This window comes from Bombina bombina, chromosome 2 (genome assembly GCF_027579735.1).
Source record: "Bombina bombina isolate aBomBom1 chromosome 2, aBomBom1.pri, whole genome shotgun sequence".
NCBI classification, from domain to species: Eukaryota; Metazoa; Chordata; class Amphibia; order Anura; family Bombinatoridae; genus Bombina; species Bombina bombina.
The window spans coordinates 834,859,266-834,875,896 of record NC_069500.1 but is presented as its reverse complement, the minus strand read 5'-3'; the positions used below and the strand labels follow the sequence as shown (position 1 = coordinate 834,875,896).

Below are 16,631 nucleotides of genomic sequence, written 5' to 3'. Positions count from 1 at the left end.
AACAGCAGTGTTTGTAATGATGTATAACACAACTACAGACATTGCTACAAAAACGGCTTAATTTTACCCACCTGAAAAGTTTCAGCTTCAGATTTCCTGATCTTTAGCGCAGGAAGATTACCTACTTAGATACAAAAACGGCTGCCAGATCGCTAAAGGCATGTGCACATAGGTTTACTCTTCAAAAAAAGGGTAACGAGAGAACATTTAGTTTAAATTGGAAACTTATTTAAAATTGCACTTTCTATCTAAACCATGAAAGTTTAATTGTGAGGACCCTAGCGTTGAAATACTATATATATATATATATATATATATATATATACACATACACACACACACACACACACTTTAAATGTAAGTCTGTGTGTGCACACAAGTCACCACTGAACATGTCTTGATTTATTTTTTTCCATCTGTTTGGGTCTATTGAGCATGCTCAAAATATATCTAAACATTTATATTCCATAAGTACACATACTATGTGGTTATAAAAGTAAAAGAAATAAGGCTATAAAAGTAAAAAAAAAAATCTGATGTGGCTAAATAAAAATGTGTTAAGAAAAAAACATAATGCATTTAAATTATTCAAAAAATTGTTCAGACTCAACATTCCAAATATATAAGGAATATAACAAAGCATGCAAAAGAGCAATCAGATTAGCAAAAATTGAAAAAAAAAGTTTAATTGCAAGGATTGTAAGACAGACCTAAAAGTTTTTTTAAGTACTGTATATAAATAGCAAAAAAATAATCTAAGAAGGAAAATATAGCTACATTAAAATGTGAGAAGGGTAGAATGATTAAAGAGATACTGTAAAATAGTCTACGTTTTAATTTGTTTTCAATTACTCATTTCACATGCTGGAAAGTAGACATGCAGCAGCGAATAATTTGTTTTGGAGGACTAATTGTTCATAACAAATATTTGGAAAATTTAGTTTTCAGAATATTAGTTTGCTGCACAATTAGGTATTTGTTTTGTTTAAAAGAAAGGATACTTACTATTTTTCACAGAGCCCAGGACCGCATTAAAGGGACACTGAACCCACATTTTTTCTTTTGTGATTCAGATAGAGCATGCAATTTTAAGCAACTTTCTAATTTACTCTTGGTATCTTTATTTGAAAAGCAAGAATGTAAGTTTAGATGCCGGCCCATTTTTTGTGAACAACCTGGGTTGTTCTTGCTGATTGGTGGAAAAATGAATCCACCAATAAACAAGTGCTTTCCATGGTTCTGAACCAAAAGAATATCTTAGATGCCTTCTTTTTCAAATAAAGAAAGCAAGAGAACGAAGAAAAATTGATAATAGGAGTAAATTAGAAAGTTGCTTAAAATTGCCTGCTCTATCTGAATCACAAAAGAAAAAAATTGGGTTCAGTGTCCCTTTAATATAGGAGGCTTAGCATGGCGGATCCCAAAGCCTGCACTAAAGGACTTTCTCTTTTAGCACAGGCTCTGGGATCCACCTCGCTAACCCTCCTATTAGCCTGACCCTGGGCTCTGTGAAGAAGGGTCAGGATTAGCGCAGCTCCGCAGTGCGCTATAAGTATTTTACCTTTTACAGCTAATTTAAAGGAAACTAATATATACTAATTTTGTTAGTATATATTCTTTTTCTTTAAATTAGTTTGTGCATTTGTTTCGTGAAAACAAACAACAGAATGTCCATTAAAATGTATTGTTGGTTTTCGGAAATACAAACTTAAAGGGCCATTATAGTAAAAACAACTGCATGCTCTTATTTGTAAACATGTCATTTTAAAACGCGTGACCCTTTAATGCTATGTGTTTAACCCCCTTTGTGACTATTGCTGCTGATTTGATCAGAGGCAGATTCTGTTCGGGACCTGCAGTGCTTAAAGGGTTGCAAGTGTTAAAATTACATGCTTTAACAAATCAGAGCATGTGATTTTTCGATTATAATTGAGCTTTAATGAATTGTTATGTGTTTTTCATTCAGAAGGTAACCTGTTTTTTAAAACGCTAGGATTTACCATTGCAACAAATAAAGTGGACTTTCAGTCATGAAATATAAAATACTTCATGCTGAAAGCTCCTTAATTTGTCTGCAGCATTCGCCGTGCTGAGCACCTCAGGCCGCCCACGGCAGAACCCTATTTTGCGCTAAGGTACTCTTAGCCAATAGCCGTGCGGGCCAGCTGACATCAAGCCAGATTGCTAGCACGCTACTGGCTAAGAGTACCTCAGTGCAAAATAGCATTCTGCTAAGGGCGGCCTGAGGCTCTCAGCAGGGTGAATGCTGCAAACAAATAAAGGAGCTTTATTTGTTGCAATGGTGCTAGGATTTACTATCACTTTAATAAAAAAAAATACACATTAGCTAAAGAGACAAAATGCAAGCCGGTGAACGGGGTATAGCAGTGTCATATCACTGACATTCCGACTGATCCTCCACTAACCAGTAAAGGGGATACTGCGGAGGGAAGTTAAAGTTACTCCTTCACATGATGGAGTCTGAAAAAAACCACACTTGCGCAGGATCTAATCCGCCTACTAAATGGACACTTTTCGCACCTCATCAAGAGTATTTCTGCAGCTTGGCACGATACCGAAGGTTATTGCTCCATCGCAACCGATATAGAAAGCGAAGCAGAAAACTACAATGAGGTACAGTCTAAGGCTACGGACACAGAGTTTCCGGAAAAAGCACTCACACTCACGACAGATGCTGCACCCTCGGAGGCCTATGGAGGCTGTAGCACAGAAACAAGCGGGCTTGCTTGCGACATCACTAGGAGCGGCAATTCAGCTTTCAACTCCACATGACTATTAGCAATATGCAAATTTAGGAAACAAACTTCTTGATATAAACTGCCATAATTATCCGTTTTTTCCCTAATGAAGGCACTTATGCCTGATGTCTGGGGGACATTGATACTCAAAGCTAATATGTTTACTTTATTGTTTATAGTTGGGTTACCATCTGCCTTTACATTGCCATTATCTGTTTACTACACAAATAATCTGGACTGAAGTAACACAATATTTTAAGAGCCCATTGGCTCAAGAACTAGAGTTAGCAAGTGAATTTTCTTATCATGTAGCTTGTGAATGTGCAGATATCTATCTATAAGTTAATATTATATGTCCTCCAACATTTTAGCCAAATTGTGAGACTTCAGAAATGGATGAAAATACGTATTAGCTGATCTACAACAGTTGGTTGCCATAGTGCCATGTAGTAGCTACATATACAGTAATAATTTTTGGTTATACACATCTCAAGTCCAGTATCAAGCTGCACTATTCCTTAGAGACCCCTTTTGATATAGCAGAACAATTGATCATATAGCAGAAATGTATCCGCTAGTTTCTGCTAACATACACCTAGATTACGAGTTTTGCGTTAGCCTTAAAAAGCAGCGTTGAGAGGTCCCAACGCTGCTTTTTAACGCCCGCTGGTGTTACGAGTCTGGCAGGTACAGGTGTACCGCTCACTTTTTTTCCCGCGACTCGAGCATACCGCAAATCCACTTATGTAAATTGCATATCCTATCTTTTCAATGGGATTTGCCTAACGCCGGTATTATGAGTCTTGGAAAAAGTGAGCGGTAGACCCTCTCCTGTCAAGACTCCTACCGCATTTAAAAGTCAGTAGTTAAGAGTTTTATGGGCTAACGCCGTAACATAAAACTCTTAACTAAAGTGCTAAAAAGTACACTAACACGCATAAACTACCTATTAACCCCTAAACTGAGGGCCCCCTCCACATCGCAAACACTTAAATAAATTGTTTAACCCCTAATCTGCCGACCGGACATCGCCGCCACTTCAATAAATATATTAACCCCTAAACCGCTGCACTCCCGCCTCGCAAACACTAGTTAAATTGTATTAACTCCTAATCTGCTGTCCCTAACATCGCCGACACCTACCTACATTTATTAACCCCTAATCTGCCGCCCCCAACGTCGCCGCAACTATATTAAATGTATTACCCCCTAAACCTAAGTCTAACCCTAACACCCCCCTAACTTAAATATAATTTAAAATAATCTAAATAAAACTACTACAATTAACTAAATTATTCCTATTTAAAACTAAATACTTACCGATAAAATAAACCCTAAGCTAGCTACAATGTAACTAATAGTTACATTTGTATCTAGCTTATGGTTTATATTTATTTTACAGGCAACTTTGTATTTATTTTAACTAGGTACAATAGTTAAATAGTTATTAACTATTTAATAACTTCCTAGTTAAAATAAATACAAATATACCTGTAAAATAAATCCTAACCTAAGTTACAATTACAGTAGCAGTTATGATTGTCTTATATGTGTGCGCCTGTGTGCAAACACTGGCTTAATATCTACCAAATGACAATGGTCTTAATAGTATTTGTATTTCTATGTCTATGTATATATATTTAGAAAAAAACGTTTATTAGTTTTTAAAGAACTTAAAATTAAGTTCTAATTCAAAATAAAAAATATACAAAGAATGTTGGTTAAAAATAATATTCTTTTATTAAAATCAATATAAACATAAACAGTCAGTCAAAATTGCTTAATCTTAAAGTGAATATGTAAAAAAGTTGGTACCAACCAATTGTATTGAGGTGTAGCTAAAATTAGTATATGATATATGATATATGTGTGTAAAAACAATGTATAAAATAAGTCCAGTTTATACCCTGGTAGGTATTTAAAAATACTTTCTGTAAAAGAATGGCTTATGCTCATAAAATGCACCAGAGGTAGAGAATAGGGTATAATTGTTAGAAATGCAGTTGTTAGAGATCGTTGTTGAAGACAACTATTGACAACAGTAGGTGTTGATTTTCAGCCTTTTTGAAATAAGCCTTTTTGTGATATGACCAAAAGATTTGGGCTAGGTGTTGAGCCGTTTTCTGTATGTCACAGTAATTATATCACAATAGTTATTGAACACTTAGCTGTCTTTTGCGGTATTATTAGTCAAGAGACTTTGAATAAGGTACCTTATTTGCAGTTCCAAGTCATAGAAGAAAGTTCTTGCGTGTCCAAATGAAGTATAGATGAGAAACTTTCTTTGTCCGTTCAAAGTTTCTAGGAGCGCTTGTTTGCAGCGTGTATGTCTCCTGTGAAGTTGCCTCTGTCACTTCCGTGTCCGGTCTTGACACGCCCACCAAATGCGAGATTGACAGATAGGTAAAGAGCAGGGTTTCTACAGTGCGGTGTAAGCAGTCTGTATCCAAGGTGATCAGTAAGCAGTCTGTATCCAAAGCAACGCGTTTCAGCTCCAAAGAGCCTTTCTCAAGCTTCTGTCAGACCTGCTTAGAGTCTTATCTTTTATACCTTTGTTCCTGATTGAGTAATTTGTTTAATTGTTTTATTGAAGCATTGTCAAAGCCAATATCCTTTCTGTGTGTGGTTTCCAATATGCTTAAAAGCCACTGTAGGTTATTCATGTATTCTTATTTGAAAAAAATAAACAACTAAATACAAGTGGCCCTCGGTTTACAACGGTTCAATTTACACCGTTTCAGAATAACAACCTTTTTTTCCAGTCATGTGACTGATATTGAAAAGCATTGAGAAGCAGTGCATTTATTAAAATAGCCAGTAGGTGGAGCTGTCCGCTTGTGTTGCAGCAAAGCCAAGCAAGCTGAAATTAATCAGTTTAACCAGACCTGAGCTATCGAGCAGATTTCAAAGCAACAAGATCTTCCTGTCTATAAATCAGTCCAGATTTGAATGCATAGAAAGAACTGTTTGCAGAAAAATGTAAGTGAAGTCTGTGTTGTGTGATTATTTTATTATGTTTATAATGCTGTTTAGTAAATGTTTTTGTTCATTTAACTTAGTTTAATTATATATTCTGTGTTGTGTGATTATTTTATTAGGTTTATAATGCTGATTAGCATTTAACGTCTTCATTTCAAAGCTTTAAAAATAATGTATTAGATGTTACTTATGACAATTTGGAGAGGGGCCTGGAACCTAACTCCCTCACTTCCCATTGACTTACATTATAAACTGGGTTTCAATTTACAACGGTTTCGATTTACAACCATTCCTTCTGGAACCTAACCCCGGCGTAAACTGAGGGCTACCTGTAAATGATTTTAGTGAAAAACTGAAATAGTTCTCTTTTCTTCTTTGTTGAAAAGATAATTTTTATATTTATATTGGTACTATACTGTGTATGGTTTCAATATGTTTAAGAGCCACTTCAGATTAAATAAATAATTAAAGTGAAAACTGGAATAAAATCGGTTGGCTTAGTTCTCTTTTTTCCTTTGTTGAAAAAATATTTTTACATTTTTATATTTTTATTGGTACTCTGCTGGTGTATTTCCTAGCTATTACTATCAATTAAAAAGACTGTACATGTCTATATATGACCTGTATCATATGAAAAATAAATAAAGTATTTTGTTAAGATAGAAATATTATCAGATTTATTTATATACTTTAAAAACTTTAAAAACTTTTTTTCTTTAGTAAATAGAGGACTAAATAATATATAGATGGACATTCTATGTTTTATAGAACAAACCAATGTGTAATAGATGGGTGACAAGTCTCAATATAGAGACTGTATGTATTTATAATTTCTTGTAATATTGTGTTATGATCTATGTGAAAAAACTTCTCAGTTCTATTTCTAAATTCAGACCTTGTGGGTGAAGAATGTCTAAATTGTAGATCCATTTGCTTTCTAGCTGCAATAATCTTTTTTGGTTATCTCCCCCTCTCTTTTGTTTTTGTATTAGCTATACCCATATAGTTAAAAAATTTTAGATTACCGTTATTACAGGCTTTAAAATGCTTAGGGACGGGTAGGTCCTTATTTCTATCCTCGTCCATATTTTCGATGGATAAAATATGCTCTCGTATTCTTTCACGTAGGGGGCGTTCTGATTCGCCTACGTATTGCATTCCACATTTGCACTGAATCATGTAGACAATATTTTTATCTGTGCATCTTATACACTCTTGGATTTTAAATTCCCTTTTATTAATATGTGATGTGACTGTTTTACTTTTCTTGGAGTGTCTACAAGATTTGCATATAAAACATGGGAAAAAACCTTTTAGGTCCTGTCCTGTTAAATCTTTGTCTATTTTTTTATGCTGCTTAATTTGGGTTGGGGCAAGTATGTTTTTTAAATTATTAGCTTTTCTGTATATTAGCGCTGCGGAATCTGTTGGCGCTCTACAAATAACCGATAATAATATGAACCTCTGTTTTTTGGTGATAAGGGGGCCAATAATTTTATCTTGATGTAGTATGTGCCAATGTTTCTTTAGTATTTTTTCTGTTATTTTATAGTTTGCATTGAAATCACTTATGAATGGGATATTTAGTTTATTATGTTCTTGGTGGGTGTTGTCACTAAATTTTTTATTATTTTTGTTTAATATGGTATTTCTTTCCATTTTTCCTACTCCTTGTCTGATATTCTCTACAAATTCTTCCCTATAGCCTCTTTCAATAAACTTTGCCTTAAGTGCTTTTGATTGGTTATCATAATCCTCAGGTTTGTTACAATTTTTCATTACCCTCAGCATTTGTCCTTTCGGTATATTGTTCTTCCAGGCTTGATGATGGCAGCTACTTGAATGGATAAAATTGTTACTATCTACCGGTTTAAAGTAGGTTCTTTTATTGATAGTATTGTTTTCAATATAAATTTCTAAATCTAGGAAGTTCAAATTTGTGTTGCTTATTTCTTTGGTGAAGCGTATATTATAATTGTTTTTATTCATTTCGTTAAAAATTATTTCAAAATTCACGGAGGTTTGCACCCAGCTCGCGAGTCTCAAGGAATTGTTTTTCCCAAATTCCCATAAAAAGATTTGCATAGCTGGGTGCAAACCTAGTCCCCATTGCAGTTCCACAAATTTGAGTGTAAAAAAGTCTTCAAATAGAAAATAGTTGTGTTTTAAAATAAAATCAATACTCTCCAAAATAAAATCCTTCTGTTCTTGTTTCATATTATTATCATCATTAAGAAATTGTTTAACTGCCTCTATTCCTTGGGAATGATCAATGATCGTGTACAATGATGTGACGTCACAACTTATTAGCCACATATTTTTTGTTTATTCTTTGTCAGTAATGTTTTTAGTTCCCAGGTGAAAAACGTGGTGGGGTTAATTCTACTTTTTTTATATGTGTTTGTATCATTGAGAAGATCCTCACAAATCTTTTTGTAGTGTGTTTTTTCTAAAATAACAATACCGCCCCCCTTGTCTGCGTTTTTAAAAATTATTTCACGTTTTTCACCTGGGAACTAAAAACATTACTGACAAAGAATAAACAACTAGGGGTCATTAACGAAAGACTTTTTACTTAACAAAACACCAAGGATCCCAGTCTTTTATATATTGCCAAAAATACATAAATCTTTAACTAACCCCCCAGGTAGGCCGATAATATCAGGCATAGAATCAGTCACAGCGAACCTTTCCCAATACATCGATAGGTATCTCCAAAATTATGTAGTGAAATTAGATTCCTATCTAAAAGACTCCACAGAAGTCCTAAAACTCCTAGAGAATATAACTTGGGAAGAAAATATGTGGCTAATAAGTTGTGACGTCACATCATTGTACACGATCATTGATCATACCCAAGGAATAGAGGCAGTTAAACAATTTCTTAATGATGATAATAATATGAAACAAGAACAGAAGGATTTTATTCTGGAGAGTATTGATTTTATTTTAAAACACAACTATTTTCTATTTGAAGACTTTTTTTACACTCAAATTTGTGGAACTGCAATGGGGACTAGGTTTGCACCCAGCTATGCGAATCTTTTTATGGGAATTTGGGAAAAACAATTCCTTGAGACTCGCGAGCTGGGTGCAAACCTAGTTCTATATAAAAGATATATAGACAATGTAATAATTATTTGGAGAGGGACCCCCGAGAATTTTGAAATAATTTTTAACGAAATGAATAAAAACAATTATAATATACGCTTCACCAAAGAAATAAGCAACACAAATTTGAACTTCCTAGATTTAGAAATCTATATTGAAAACAATACTATCAATACAAGAACCTACTTTAAACCGGTAGATAGTAACAATTTTATCCATTCAAGTAGCTGCCATCATCAAGCCTGGAAGAACAATATACCGAAAGGACAAATGCTGAGGGTAATGAAAAATTGTAACAAACCTGAGGATTATGATAACCAATCGAAAGTACTTAAGGCAAAGTTTATAGAAAGAGGCTATAGGGAAGAATTTGTAGAGAATATTAGACAAGGAGTAGGAAAAATTTAAAGAAATACCATATTAAACAAAAATAATAAAAAATTTAGTGACAACACCCACCCAGAACATAATAAACTAAATATCCCATTCATAAGTGATTTCAATGCAAACTATAAAATAACAGAAAAAATACTAAAGAAACATTGGCACATACTACATCAAGATAAAATTATTGGCCCCCTTATCACCAAAAAACAGAGGTTCATATTATTATCGGTTATTTGTAGAGCGCCAACAGATTCCGCAGCGCTAATATACAGAAAAGCTAATAATTTAAAAAACATACTTGCCCCAACCCAAATTAAACAGCATAAAAAAATAGACAAAGATTTAACAGGACAGGACCTAAAAGGTTTTTTCCCATGTTTTATATGCAAATCTTGTAGACACTCCAAGAAAAGTAAAACAGTCACATCACATATTAATAAAAGGGAATTTAAAATCCAAGAATGTATAAGATGCACAGATAAAAATATTGCTACATGATTCAGTGCAAATGTGGAATGCAATACGTAGGCGAATCAGAACGCCCCCTACGTGAAAGAATACGAGAGCATATTTTATCCATCGAAAATATGGACGAGGATAGAAATAAGGACCTACCCGTCCCTAAGCATTTTAAAGCCTGTAATAACGGTAATCTAAAAAAATTTAACTATATGGGTATAGCTAAATTACAAAAACAAAAGAGAGGGGGAGATAACCAAAAAAGATTATTGCAGCTAGAAAGCAAATGGATCTACAATTTAGACATTCTTCACCCACAAGGTCTGAATTTAGAAATAGAACTGAGAAGTTTTTTCACATAGATCATAACACAATATTACAAGAAATTATAAATACATACAGTCTCTATATTGAGACTTGTCACCCATCTATTACACATTGGTTTGTTCTATAAAACATAGAATGTCCATCTATATATTATTTAGTCCTCTATTTACTAAAGAAAAAAAGTTTTTAAAGTATATAAATAAATCTGATAATATTTCTATCTTAACAAAATACTTTATTTATTTTTCATATGATACAGGTCATATATAGACATGTACAGTCTTTTTAATTGATAGTAATAGCTAGGAAATACACCAGCAGAGTACCAATAAAAATATAAAAATGTAAAAATATTTTTTCAACAAAGGAAAAAAGAGAACTAAGCCAACCAATTTTATTCCAGTTTTCACTATAATTATTTATTTAATCTGAAGTGGCTCTTAAACATATTGAAACCATACACAGTATAGTACCAATATAAATATAAAAATTATCTTTTCAACAAAGAAGATAAGTGAACTATTTCAGTTTTTCACTAAAATCATTTACAGGTAGCCCTCAGTTTACGCCGGGGTTAGGTTCCAGAAGGAATGGTTGTAAATCGAAACCGTTGTAAATTGAAACCCAGTTTATAATGTAAGTCAATGGGAAGTGAGGGAGTTAGGTTCCAGGCACCTCTCCAAATTGTCATAAGTAACATCTAATACATTATTTTTAAAGCTTTGAAATGAAGACGTTAAATGCTAAACAGCATTATAAACCTAATAAAATAATCACACAACACAGAATATATAATTAAACTAAGTTAAATTAACAAAAACATTTACTAAACAGCATTATAAACATAATAAAATAATCACACAACACAGACTTCACTTGCATTTTTCTGCAAACAGTTCTTTCTATGCATTCAAATCTGGACTGATTTATAGACAGGAAGATCTTGTTGCTTTGAAATCTGCTCGATAGCTCAGGTCTGGTTAAACTGATTAATTTCAGCTTGCTTGGCTTTGCTGCAACACAAGCGGACAGCTCCACCTACTGGCTATTTTAATAAATGCACTGCTTCTCAATGCTTTTCAATATCAGTCACATGACTGGAAAAAAAGGTTGTTATTCTGAAACGGTGTAAATTGAACCGTTGTAAACCGAGGGCCACCTGTATTTAGTTGTTTATTTTTTTCAAATAAGAATACATGAATAACCTACAGTGGCTTTTAAGCATATTGGAAACCACACACAGAAAGGATATTGGCTTTGACAATGCTTCAATAAAACAATTAAACAAATTACTCAATCAGGAACAAAGGTATAAAAGATAAGACTCTAAGCAGGTCTGACAGAAGCTTGAGAAAGGCTCTTTGGAGCTGAAACGCGTTGCTTTGGATACAGACTGCTTACTGATCACCTTGGATACAGACTGCTTACACCGCACTGGAGAAACCCTGCTCTTTACCTATCTGTCAATCTCGCATTTGGTGGGCGTGTCAAGACCGGACACGGAAGTGACAGAGGCAACTTCACAGGAGACATACACGCTGCAAACAAGCGCTCCTAGAAACTTTGAACGGACAAAGAAAGTTTCTCATCTATACTTCATTTGGACACGCAAGAACTTTCTTCTATGACTTGGAACTGCAAATAAGGTACCTTATTCAAAGTCTCTTGACTAATAATACCGCAAAAGACAGCTAAGTGTTTAATAACTATTGTGATATAATTACTGTGACATACAGAAAACGGCTCAACACCTAGCCCAAATCTTTTGGTCATATCACAAAAAGGCTTATTTCAAAAAGGCTGAAAATCAACACCTACTGTTGTCAATAGTTGTCTTCAACAACGATCTCTAACAACTGCATTTCTAACAATTATACCCTATTCTCTACCTCTGGTGCATTTTATGAGCATAAGCCATTCTTTTACAGAAAGTATTTTTAAATACCTACCAGGGTATAAACTGGACTTGCTAATTTTATACATTGTTTTTACACACATATATCATATATCATATACTAATTTTAGCTACACCTCAATACAATTGGTTGGTACCAACTTTTTTACATATTCACTTTAAGATTAAGCAATTTTGACTGACTGTTTATGTTTATATTGATTTTAATAAAAGAATATTATTTTTAACCAACATTCTTTGTATATTTTCTATTTTTTATTTTGAATTAGAACTTAATTTTAAGTTCTTTAAAAACTAATAAACGTTTTTTTCTAAATATATATACATAGACATACAAATACTATTAAGACCATTGTCATTTGGTAGATATTAAGCCAGTGTTTGCACACAGGCGCACACATATAAGACAATCATAACTGCTACTATAACTATTCATTCAGATGACTTGGGGTGTCTGATTTTTATGTGAAGTATTATCTACCACCAGCGCATAGATTTTTAGTTGTTTAATCCTAAGTTACAATTACACCTAACACTACACTATCATTAAATAAATTACCTAAATTAACTACAATTAATTACAAGTAAATTAAATAAACTAAATTACGAGGAAAAAACGCCACTAAATTACAGAAAAAATAAAATAGTTACAATTTTTTAAAACTAATTACATCTAATCTACTCCTCCTAATAAAATAAAAAGCCACCCAAAATAATAAAAATCCCTACCCTATACTAAATTACAAATAGCCCTTAAAAGGGCTTTTTGCGGGGCATTGCCCCAAAGTAATCAGCTCTTTTACCTGTAAAAAAAAGACAATACCCCCCCCCCCCAACATTAAAACCCACCCAATCCCCCCTTAATAAAACCTAACACTACCCCCTTGAAGATCACCCTACCTTGAGACGTCTTCACCCAACCGGGCAGAAGTGGTCCTCCAGACGGTCCAAAGTCTTCATCCTATCCGGGCAGCAGAGGTCCTCCAGACGGCCAGAAGTCTTCATCCAGGCGGCATCTTCTATCTTCATCCATCCGACGCGGAGCATCCTCTTCTTCCGACAACTAACACTAAATGACGGTACCTTTAAGTGACGTCATCCAAGATGGCGTCCTTTCAATTCCGATTGGCTGATAGAATTCTATCAGCCAATCGGAATTAAGGTTGAAAAAATCCTATTGGCTGATCCAATCAGCCAATAGAATGCGAGCTCAATCCTATTGGCTGATTGGATCAGTCAATAGGATTGAACTTTAATCCTATTGGCTGATTGGATCAGCCAATAGGATTTTTTTCTACCTTAATTCCGATTGGCTGATAGAATTCTATCAGCCAATCGGAATTGAAGGGACGCCATCTTGGATGACGTCACTTAAAAGGTACCGTCATTTAGTGTTAGTCGTCGGAAGAAGAGGATGCTCCGCGTCGGATGGATGAAGATAGAAGATGCCGTCTGGATGAAGACTTCTGGCCGTCTGGAGGACCTCTTCTGCCCGGATAGGATGAAGACTTTGGACCGTCTGGAGGACCACTTCTGCCCGGTTGGGTGAAGACGTCTCAAGGTAGGGTGATCTTCAAGGGGGTAGTGTTAGGTTTTATTAAGGGGGGATTGGGTGGGTTTTAGAGTAGGGTTGGGTGTGTGGGTGGTGGGTTGTAAATGTTGGGGGGGTATTGTCTTTTTTTTTTACAGGTAAAAGAGCTGATTATTTTGGGGCAATGCCCCGCAAAAAAGCCCTTTTAAGGGCTATTTGTAATTTAGTATAGGGTAGGGTTTTTTATTATTTGGGGGGGTTATTTTATTAGGGGGATTAGATTAGGTGTAATTAGTTTTACAAAATTGTAATTATTTTATTTTTTTCTGTAATTTAGTTTATTTAATTTAATTGTAATTAATTGTAGTTAATTTAGGTAATTTATTTAATGATAGTGTAGTGTTAGGTGTAATTGTAACTTAGGTTAGGATTTATCTTACAGGTATATTTGTATTTATTTTAACTAGGAAGTTATTAAATAGTTAATAACTATTTAGTAACTATTCTACCTAGTTAAAATAAATACAAAGTTGCCTGTAAAATAAAAATAAACCCTAAGATAGATACAATGTAATTATTAGTTATATTGTAGCTATCTTATGGTTTATTTTATAGGTATTTAGTTTTAAATAGGAATAATTTATTTAATAATAGTATTTTTATTTAGATTTATTTAAATTATATTTAAGTTAGGGTTATGATTAGACAGGTTTAGGGGTTAATAACTTTATTATAGTGGCGGCGACGTTGGGGGCATCAGATTAGGGGTTAATAATTGTAGGTAGGTTGCAACGACATTGGGGGCGGCAGATTAGGGGTTAATAAATATAATGTAGGTGTCGGCGATGTTGGGGGCATCAGATTAGGGGTTCATAAGTATAATGTAGGTGGTGGCGGTGTCTGGAGCGGCAGATTAGGGGTTAATAATATAATGTAGGTGTCGGCGATAGCGGGGGCGGCAGATTAGGGGTTAATAAGTGTAAGATTAGGGGTGTTTAGACTCGGGGTTCATGTTAGGGTGTTAGGTGTAGACATAAAAAGTATTTCCCCATAGGAATCAATGGGGCTGCGTTAGGAGCTGAACGCTGCTTTTTTGAAGGTGTTAGACTTTTTTTCAGCTGAATCAGCCCCATTGATTGCCATGGGGAAATCGTGCACGAGCACGTTTAGTTAGCTCACCGCTACCGTAAACAGCGCGGGTATTGAGGTGAGACGTGGAGCTAAATTTTGCTCTCCGCTCACTTTTTTGAGCTGAAACTGCTCGTTGGCACCGCACCCCTCCTAACGCAAAACTCGTAATCTAGGCGAATGTAACTAACTTCCCTCTCCCCTCTATTTCAGTTTCCTATATATGTTTGCTAATCTAGATTTTAAACAAGTTATCTATATTTGGTTTAACCATAACAGTTCTTACACTTGATACGTGTAATATCTTATATTCTATATAAAACCAGAAGTACCATAATGAGATCCAAGAGTGGTCCCCTCAATCCATTATGACCTTTTCTACATTTATTCATGTTCATATACTTAAGGTTCAAGAGTGACCTTATAGGTTAATTTTGGAAGGTTTCCCAATGAACAGGTACTTTGTATTAATACTGCCATCTTTTTTGTAATCTATTCCTAAAAATGAACTATATTATTCTTGTACTAAATTGGAATGTATATGATGCCTTTTGTGTTGCATGGCAATCTACTTTGTATTTATATACTTTTTGTATTCCTGTCCTAAGTACCTTAATAAAATTATATATATATATATAGCTGTTTCAAATGTGTATTTAAAGGTATATGAAACCCAATTTTTTTTCTTGCATGATTCAAATAGAATTTCTGCAGCAGTTTTGCAAGAATGTTATTCATTTGCAGGAGCACTAGATGGCAGCACTAATTCCTACCATGTAGTGCTCCAGATGCCAACCTAGGTATCTGTTCAACATAGAATAACATGGGAATGAAGCAAATTTGATCATTGAAGTAAATTGAAAACTTTTTTAAAATAATATGCTCTGTCTGTTGTGTTTAAACAAGTATGCACTGTGCACCAGCATTTTAAACACATCATTTCGTCAGATCACCTAAGGTGCTTGTACTGTCGGTTTGTAATTTTCTAACATGATTACAAGCCCCACTGACACTTTGAGCAGCTGCAGTATTTAAAATAACACTGAGGAAAATATAGCTACGCTTCACATGCACGTGCAGAGAAAGCAAACACTAAAACAATTGTAACATTTACTAAAAGCATTTTTGCCAATATGTGTATATTGCAAATATGTTTCTATTCAAAGATGTAATTCATCAATGTGCATCTAAATTTTGACCAGAATGTCCCTTTAAATTGCTGTTCTCATTGTCAGGTAGTTAATGCTTAATTACACTTCACCGGTATTCTGCCACACACAGATTACATACATGTTACTGTAATGCATTGCATGATCACACCTGACCATAGATTAACAGCAATAGATTTGCTGGTATTGATCCTGACAAATAAAACAGTTTGGGGATAAACGTGTTCACATATAACCTGACCACAGGCTCTTGACTTTACCGGTCAGTCGTAACACCACTTCCTAAAGGTGAGCGCCCAGTGTCTTACAGGAACCCCAGTACTTCCAGCACCCAGTTCAACCACAAACAGCATCCAGTCGTAAGCCCCGCCCCTCCTCTCTCCGCTTTGTTCTTTTAAGGTGGAATAACACAGTTGCTGCTCAGTTAGTAAACAAAATTTAAATAATAAAACTAGGTACAAGACCATATGGGTAACTAATAAAATATTAGTGCGACGTAGTAGTTTATAACGGACTTTCCTGTCCAGAAAAGGTGGAATTGAGAATAGAAAATTAATCATTTATATAGCGAAACGTGACGATCATATATTGCCCGTCAGTATTTTATTTATACTATTCAGGTGTTGGTCACGCATTTGCATTTTGTATGTGTAATTTAGTGAATTCAATTATGTTATGCATTCATGTCTACTTAGCAAAGACAAAGCTAAATCTAATAACGTTTATGTAGTTAGGTTACTGCTGTTTTCTAATAATGTTTGTAAATGATCACCCTTTGTTTCCCTTACATGAGTCCCAACTGTTTTAGGTCACCTTAAAACGAACAACGCAGGGAGAATGAAGGCGGAGCTCGCATGTGAATGTGA

General features: G+C 34.5%; 1 protein-coding gene across 1 annotated transcript in view; it reads right to left on the bottom strand.

Moving 5' to 3' along the window:
- MPND (MPN domain containing) overlaps positions 1–16,107 on the bottom strand; it is a 224,561-nt gene extending 208,454 nt beyond the window's left edge. Inside the window, exon 1 of the mRNA XM_053700111.1 lies at positions 16,026–16,107. The gene's annotated coding sequence lies outside the window, so the exon portion shown is untranslated. The remainder of the gene's footprint in view (positions 1–16,025) is intronic.
- Positions 16,108–16,631: the final 524 nt, after the last annotated feature.